This window comes from Octodon degus, unplaced genomic scaffold, assembly GCF_000260255.1.
Source record: "Octodon degus isolate 3935 unplaced genomic scaffold, OctDeg1.0 scaffold00043, whole genome shotgun sequence".
Taxonomy (NCBI): domain Eukaryota; kingdom Metazoa; phylum Chordata; class Mammalia; order Rodentia; family Octodontidae; genus Octodon; species Octodon degus.
In genome coordinates, this window is record NW_004524619.1 from 3,423,455 (window position 1) to 3,432,553 (window position 9,099).

The following is a 9,099-nucleotide window of genomic DNA, read 5'->3' on the forward strand; positions in this document are numbered from 1 at the left end:
CCTTTCCCTAAAAAAGAAAAAGAAACAGGAGAACTGGAAACTCTTCCTCTTGCTAAGCAGCTTCTGTGATGTGTTTGGGCGACAGCATCCTGGCTTTGCCCTGGAGAAGAGCCCACAGCTGTGAGCTCTCCTGCATTGAGCCACGACCTGTAATGTCTCTAGGTTCTTATATTTCTTTTCTTTTTTTAATTTAATTTAATTTTTTTTTGAGGGGGGGAACCAAGGATTGAACTGAGGACCTAGCGCTTGCCAGGTAGGAGCTTATGCCACTGAGCTATCTCATGGATCATATTTCTTCTCTTTAGTGGTCATTTATAGCCTCAACATCCTGAGATTCTCAGGGGACCTTTCTCCCACATAGCTGATACCTGTGAGCTGACTCTGTGAGCTTTATCTTGCTCCTGAACCCCAACTCATGATAAGCATCTGTGTCCCCTTTTTCTTTCTCACAGTCCAAGAAATGTTAAAGGCCATAAGCAGGAAGAGGATCAGAAGCAAATTATTCTTGGAGAATTAAGGGGGCTGAGAAGTTTCACAGTGATGCAAGGCCCTTTCATCCTCTTGGTATTTAAAAAAAAAATTCCTGTTAATAACAGTGGACTCTACTTTTTCTTAAGAATTATCTTTCCTAGGTACAAGGAGTCACTAAAAAGAGTGTATTCTTTCAAAGAAATAGTTAAAACAGCCCTTGCCTCCAGAAATCTAGAGTTTTATCAGTCAGACTTTCAGTCACGTGGGAGCCAAACTGGAAAGAACCAGTCCAGTCTTTTCTGGTGGGTGACATGGTGCAAGAAGATTTCACTTGGTGGAGACGGTATCTTAGAAGGTGCGATCTGTTGTTGCTAAAATATTACCAAAGACTGGAAGGGGAAGTGTGAATCCTGGGCTGACCAGATAGCTCAGCAGACTAAAGTGCCTATTAGGCAAGTGCTAGGGGACCGGGGTTCGATCCCCATGCTGTGTTGGCCCCACCCCCAGGGTGCTCTGAGGTGGCAAATGAGACTAGGTGTGGTGGAGCGTGCCTGTAATCCCAGCCCTTGGGAGGCTGAAAACAGGAGGATCACTATGAGTCCAATCTGTGTAGTGAGACCCTGTAGACCCGGTACTAAATACATTAAAATTTTTAAAAAAAGAAAGAAAGAAAATGTGAATCTCATCAAGAAGGAGTCAGTTCACGGAGATGCGACAGACCATTGGGAAGGAAGTTTCATGCCAAGGTGATACAGGAAGAGTAGATGTAGGCAGTAAAAGCCAGCATCTCAGTTCACCCTATACCATTTGTGCATTCTTTTTTTTTTTTTTTTTTTGCGGAACCAGGGATTGAACTCAGGCCCTTGCGCTTGCCGGGGAAGCGCTTATTCCACTGAGCCATCTCCCCGGCCCCTTTTGTGCATTCAGATGAGGCTTGCTGAGGTCAGACCAAAATGGTATAGATCTCATAGAGAACGTTTAGATGAATAGCCTATTGTTTATAATATGGACTCAAAAAATCAGATATGGTTTATGTAGGTCAATTTTAGCATTTGCTAAGATATCTCTTGCTGCACAACTGACCACCCCCAAAGCTGGCAGCTTAAAAAATATATTTTATTATATCTTACTTTGTAAGTGAGAAATTTGAGTGAGGCTTAGAGGAACAATTCTTTTGTTTCATATGACCTACATGAACGTGCTTGGCAACCTCCGGTATGGTATTCGTTTGGTGCACGGGCTGGTCTGTAGTGTCCACAACACCTTCTCTTTCCTACCTGGTGCATTGGTCATAACTGGAGTCTGTACTCAGCTGGCACTGTTCACAAGGGTGCCAGCATGTGATCATTTCAGCGTGGTAGCCTCCGAGTAACTGGACCTCTTGAGAGGTCAGTCAGGACTCCAAGAAAAAGTGTTCCAAGGGATAGGAACTAGAAGTTGCTAATGTCCTAAGACACGAGCAAGGAAACTGCCACTTCTCCTGTATTATATATTATTGTAGAGCAGTCTGGACTCAGAGGGAGAGGAAATACATGATACCGTTTGATGAAAAGCCTATCAAAGAATTAATGGTCTCTATATCAGTACAACATAAAAGAAGAGACTGGAGTGTAGAGTGCTATACTCTATTACTCAGAGTGAACTGTTATAGTCAGGGTTCTAAGAGACATAGCATCAGTGGGGTATATTGAGATGCATGAGAAGGGATTTATTAGGGTAAGTAGTTCACATTATTATGGAGGCTGAGAAGGACCAGAATATGTTGCTCGAAGCTAAAAAGTCTGGGATGCTGGTAGCATAGCTCAATCCCAATCTAAAGGCTGGAGAACCTCAGGTAGAGGAGGATTCAGATCTAAGTCCTAGAGCTCAAAATCCAAAGACGCTAGAGTTCTGACACCCAAGGGCAGGAGAATGAGAATGCGCACCAGCTCCAGGAGATAAACAGAGCAAGACCATGCCCTTTTCCTTCATTTTGGTTCAAACTTGGCCCCCAGTCTGTAGGGTGTGCTCCCCCACAGTGAGACTGGATCTTTCTACTTCATCCATTTACTCATGAGCCAGTCTGTACTCCCAAATACTATTTCATCAGTTCATGGGGCATTCCTTGGTTCTGGGAAGAAAACATCTAGAATTATCTACCACAGCAATGAACCCGCTGATTTTTCCCCAGGACTGAGCCATTTCCAAGGATGTTCAGTGCTAAAATCAAGCTACCCCAGGCTAACTGGGGCAGTTGGTCATCCTGCTCAGCCCCTTTTCTTTTCTTTTCTTTTTTTCAGTACCTGGGATTGAACTCAGGACCCTGTGCTTGCCAGGCAAGAGCTTAGTCTACTGAGCTATCTCCTTGGCCCTCAGCCCCATTCTTTTTCTTTCTTTCTTTTTTTTTCAGTGCCAGGGATTGAACTCAAGACCTTGTGCTTGCCAGGCAAGTGCTTATTCTACTGAGCTATCTCCCCAGCCCCTCAGCCCCATCCTTGATACACCTCAACTTTGACACACATGGGGGTTCTTCCCAGTTTTGCTTTCTGGCATCTTCTTGTAGGAGATGTGAGCTTATATATCTGTATGATTCAAGGAGATAGCTCAAGAAACAGCTTTCAGAGACTTAAGGATCCGAATGTAGGAAGAAATAAGTGAACTGTAATAGAAAAGGAAACCAGGCAAGGAGTGTTTCATGCTGTCTTTTCCATGAGTCACCATCAGGGCTTATTTTCATTCTCACAATGCTTGTGCTTTGCTCTTCCTTTGACTTCTCCATAACCTAGTGCCCAGTGTAGCAAAAGAGCAGAGAACACAGGTTCAAGTCCCGCCCTTGCCACATGTAGTATAATGGGACTCTGAGCGGATCTCATTCCCCTGTGAGTCCTAGTTTCTTCACCTCAGCAGCAGGGGTGACTTTTACCTACTTGGCCATTTCTGTTGGTCTGTATCAGTGATGGAAATATTTAAGACCGAGTATCCAAACTGCAACCCCAAACTCGCTTATTTATCACAAAGTGCCAATGCTCCAATTAAAACTGAATTTTGGGTGCTCAATTGCTGGGCAACTTGGCTGACAGGCCAGCAGGGCTCTGTGTGCCTGCTGCACTATGTGTACCATTGGTTCACCACCACCTGCCTGTATGCTCATCAAATAAGAGATCATGTATGTATTCTTCATATTTATACGTGACTTAAATGTCTGGAATGAAATAACAGAGTTATGGGGCCACATGCGCTTTTGGAAGGAATTCTAGTAGCACACAATGCTCCATGTTTGAGATGATTTAACAGGCTAGAGTGATGAAATAAGTTTATTTCCATGACCTTCAGCAGAGAAAATGGAAAGTTTTGAACTTTAGTTTAAAAACAATCCCAAGTACAGAGTGAGGAGCGTGGATTAGCAGCAACACATGGGAAAGGATTTTGGAGGCCTCACGGACAGTAGGCTGGATATGAGTCACCAGTACTACATGGCTACCAGAAATTAAAGCCAGAACAGCCTGGGCTGACTGAGGGATGGTTGTTCAGAATTACAGCAAAGATAATCCTTCTCGAATCTGAAATAGAGGAGTCACATCTGGAGTAAATGTCCACGTGAGGATCTCAACATGTTAAAGGACTTAAAAATCAACTGAAGACTTCCGGAGAAGAAAGTACAAGGTGTACTGACACCCCCATACTTAAAACGGCTAGGCTAAAGAGCCCAACTCTCCAGAATGGTTGGATAGAGTTCGATAAATACACAAGAAGCAAAAGATTGATTTGTGTGGCCCCAAGTACAAAGAATTAAAGCCACGGTGTAGGTGCCTCAGGAAAATAGATTTTATCATCATAAAAAATAAATTCATGTAGAACTGGGTCCAGGTCAAGGGGCTTCCCTTGAAGCAGGCCATAGAGCATAAGACACAAGGAGCATAAGACAGAGTATATTTTCTAGTGACAGCGATGCCAGTATATATCCCACCGCATTTGTTCTTAAAATAGGATGTTATTCCTCTTTTATTCAGCAGATTAAACATCAAAGTTTTCTCCCTTGAATCAGGGTAGATCTGTTACTGTCTTGACCAGTAAAAAAAAAAAAAAAAAAAAAAATGTTACTGTGTGATTTCCAAAGATATGTTATAAGAAGTATACATCTTCTTCTCACCTCACTCCTGGTACTCTTTCCCTGGAGACCCAGGGCCCATGGTATGAACACACTAAGCAGCCACATGTACAGCCTCATGCATGTGTTCCAACTACAGCCCCAGCTGATGAAGCCGTCTAGCTAACAGGCAGCATCAACCACCACCTGTGTGAACAAACAAATCTTGCCCCCTCTTCCTACCTTCAAGATGTAGTAGCCAGGGCCCTACACAATACGGGGCACACATGAATCCACGGTGTTACATCCTGTCTGAATTTCTCACTCACAGAACCCATGAACATAATACTGGTTGTTTTATACTTTGTAGTAATTTAGTTTAGTAACAAAAATAAGTGGAAAAGGAGTTTTACCTAAGGAATATTGTTATGGCTTATACTTAGATGTTCCCAAGAGCTTCATGTTCTCCTAGGCAGGGTTTTTAGAAGAGGATTATAGCATGAGCTTGTTGTTAATGTGCTGTTAGGAGTTAGGAACTGTGGCCTGGTTATAGGCCACTCGGATAAGGGCCTGGAAAGGCCTATTTCCCTCCGCTGATGAGGAAAGTGACCAAGACAAGATCTGAAGGCCTGCAGTAAGCAGACATTTGTTTTACAAAGCACCTGCCCTATCTTGCAGCAAGCAATGGCTCCAGGTCAGGAAGTTAGAGAAACTGTCTGGGAAATCAGCCAGATGGTTTAAACTTACACTGTACGCAGATTTGAATGTCTTGTATGGCCAGATTAGATGATGACCATTAATATTATCCTAAAATTTTGTGAGAGAGTTCTTAGAAAATTAGAAAACATGGTGCAGAAGCTATTTGTTATTATGAATGCATGCATTATGGATTTTATAAGAGGTTTCATGTCAGTCAGCTTTCTAGAACTGTGACAAAATACCCAGATAATCAACTTCTGAAAGGAAAGGTTTACTTTGGCTCAGGATTTCAGCCCAGGGTCGCTGAGCCCCATCACCTATGGGCCTGAGGTGCAATCCCAATGTGTGGGAGCGAATGGCAAAGATAACTGCTCACACCGTGAGAGCAAAGCAGCAAAGAAAAAAAAGAGAAACAGGAGGGGGCCTGGTTCCCTAAATTCCTTACAGGAATGATCCAGATGACCTAACTTCTACCCTTTTAAGTGTTCCAATATCTCCCAGTACCACCACAGGCTGGAGATAGACCCTTTGGGGAGACTCAATTGCCAAACTATAGCAGCCTTAACAGAAACATGCGGGCATCAGAATGAAAGCCGAGACAAAAGATAAATTATTCTAACATAGTTGGAGCAGGCAAGTAGATGCTTTTGGTGGCAAGATACAGTGCTTGGCTTCATCCATCCTGACCTACGGTCACACATCAGATTTGAGGGCTCTATTGTCAAAAAGATGACAATAGATGATGAGAAAGAGAGAAGGCCACACAGGAAGCACAAAACATCTTCACCAAGCATTTCATAATAGGAGAGAGATCATCGCAGTCTGTGTGGCCATGTTTGTGCAAAAACTTAGACGTTGTTAGAGAATACAGGTAGAGACAGCCAGCATAAAATAGCAGCTCTTGCCTTGTGCCTTTCAAATACTGCATTAGATCACCATCAATTCATTATCACAATAAAAACTGTGCCATGAGCTTTTAATTGTTTATTCAATTGGACAATTGGCTTGTAACTTCTAAAGGATATAGATTTGATATCTTCTTGTCCTCAGTGATTAAAGTAATATTTAAAAGTGAACAGCAACTCAGTAATTGCTTGGTGAGTAGGTAGACAATGGGAATTGTTAGCTGGCCACGTGGCTGGCTAAAAGGATGGACAGAGGGATGGATGGTGGAAGAACAGATAGACAATGATGGATGGTAATTTGGGGGGTCCATAAGGACTGGAAAGCCTACCACACATTATAGACTTTCTTTTCTAGTACGGTGACATCTTCAGGGAATATTTTATCATCCTCTTTTGATTTATGTCCAGGTGTCCCCCAAGAGCCTGATGTGCTCATAGGTAGATCTATTGGGAGGTGATTTGATCACTCGAGTGGGATCCTCACCAGTGGCTGAGTCGCCAAAGGTTTCATTGGCAGGTGAAGCCTGGTTTCAGGAGATGGGTCAATGGAGGCGCATCCTAGAAGGTTTCCCCTCCTCCCTTGATCCCTCTCTCTGCTTCCCACCTGCTGTGCAGTGAGCAAGCCCCCTCTGTCATACTCCTCTGCCAGGCTGTTCCACCTTGGAACCAAGCGACTACGGACTGAAACCTCTGCAAACTGAGCCAAAATAAACCTTTCCTTCTTACAGTTGTGGATGTTGAATATTGCATCTTAGCAATAAGAAAGTAATGAAACAGGCTCTAAAACTGAAGGATCTCTGTATTTTTAAGTATTTTGCTGTCTCCTGATGACTATAGATAAAGAGCACTGTCTTATTTTGAGTTATCCAAGTATCAGAGCCTAAAACAAAGATTTAGGTCCAAGTAGCTTTACTAGGTAATCGAAGAAAGTACTAGTAAGAAGGGAAAGTAAGAGAAGCAAAGGAAGGACATGAGCAAAAGGGGAATTAATCAAGGATCTAGGCCATTTATCCACTAGCTACAGTCTTCCATTGGGTAAGGGCAACTCCTAAGAAGGTTAAGGCTCAGCATTTCTGGTCTTCCCTGATGCAAGCAAAGTAAGTACCTGTGGTTTGGGTAAGTAGCCATCTTTCCATGATTCATGAGTGCTAAGGGAGCAACGGAAGGTACCCTACAATGTGTTTTTTTTTCCAGTTTGAACCAACACAAAGGATTTATTTTTGATATAAATATGTAACCTCAACATGAGATGTCTAGCTAAAGCAACCACTTTCAAAGAGCCCAAGACAGTATCTCTTCTTCTAGGGTTTAGACTATTCCCAGAACTCCCGATACATGGAATAGCCCATAGCAAGGGTCACTGCACCCACAACAAAGCCTTGGGCTGCCATGTGCATGTGGATCAGGTGCACAGACATTTCAGTGTTTCCCCTGCTCTTCAATCTGTATAATCTGTACGTGACAATTTCTGCAAACCCTGCCATTCCAATAGGGACAAATGGTGCTTCTTTAGCTTTTCAGATAAGTTTAGATCCCTAATCTTCATCATATGAAGAAAGAGAAACATCTGTGTTACTTGACATGGTAACTGCTTAAAGATTCTTCTGAAAGCCACAGAACACTCCCAACTCTGCCACTGCCACTGGATCAGTACCCTACAACCTTTGCTCAGAGTTTCTTTCAGTCTAGACCCTACCCTTGATCTTTTGGAGTGGAGACAAAGATTAGGCCCTTGAGTGCTAGGTCACTTTCTGGTCTTGGGATGATGGGGAATCCTTATTGGTAGGGAAGCTGAGGTCAGTCCTGTGTCACATTCACTGGGATATTTTTCATTACTATAGAAGTTACACAATTGTTTGTGGCCCTTTCTCAAGCCTTATACTATATCCTTTCTATCCATACCCATGCTGTACTTACACCTCAGTTAATTCTTCATCTTATGCACTTCTATAATTTTTTCATCAAAATGTTCATTAAAACACTTCACTTGCTAGGGAGATAGCTCAGTGGCATAAACACCTGCCTGGCAAGAGCAAGGTTCTGAGTTCCATCACTGATAAAAAAAACAAAACAAACAAAAAACTTTGCTTTTGCAATTCCTTGTCTATGCCTTAGTCTTCCATAAGTTATGGCATTAAAGAGACCTGAGAAGGTCTGATAGTGACAAAGAACCTAAAGCTCTGGGACAAAAAGTAACTTTCACAAGGTCACCTACCTAGCAAGATTGTCAGAGTTAGGATTAGAATTCAAATATCTAGAATTTTAGTCTAGAAGTTGACAAACTTTAGCTCCTTAGCCAATCCAGTCTACTTTCTTGTTTTTCTTGTTTCATAACAATACTAATTACAAATACCTCTTTTCATGCCACAACAGCAGATTTTATTTATTTATTTATTTATTGATTGATTGATTGATTGTATTTTAGGGAAGGGTCTACACAGTGTTCAGGGTCTTACTACTAGATCAGACTCATAGTGAGCCACCTGTTTACAGTCTCCCAAGAGCTGGGATTACAGGCATGCACCGCCACACCCAGTCTCAACTGCCATCTCAGTGCACCCCGGGGGCAGGGCTGGCATAGCAGGCCCCGGGATCTAACTCCTGCCCCCTGCATCTGCTTGCAAGCACTTTAATCCACTGAGCTATTGGCCAGCCCTCACATCAGCAGATTTGAGTAGTTGCAACAGACAGCACATGGCCCATAGAACCAAAATATTTTTAATCTCATCTTTTTCAGAAACTGTTCACCTTTTCTAGGCCATTGTTTTTTCTATTATCCCCTAATTTCTTTTGTATTTATTTATTTATTTATTTGGTATAGGGGATTGAACTCAGGACTTTGCATATGCCAGGCAGGACCTTATTCTGCTGAGCTATATCCCCAGCCCAATCCCCTAATTTCTAAAAAATCTCACTTTATGTACAATTACAATGTCCTCTTACATACAGCTTATCATA

At 42.6% G+C, this 9,099-nt stretch overlaps 1 pseudogene; it reads right to left on the reverse strand.

Annotated features, from left to right (window-relative positions):
* Positions 1-7,454: 7,454 nt before the first annotated feature.
* LOC101562694 lies at positions 7,455-8,098 on the reverse strand (annotated as a pseudogene).
* Between the last annotated feature and the right edge of the window lie 1,001 nt (positions 8,099-9,099).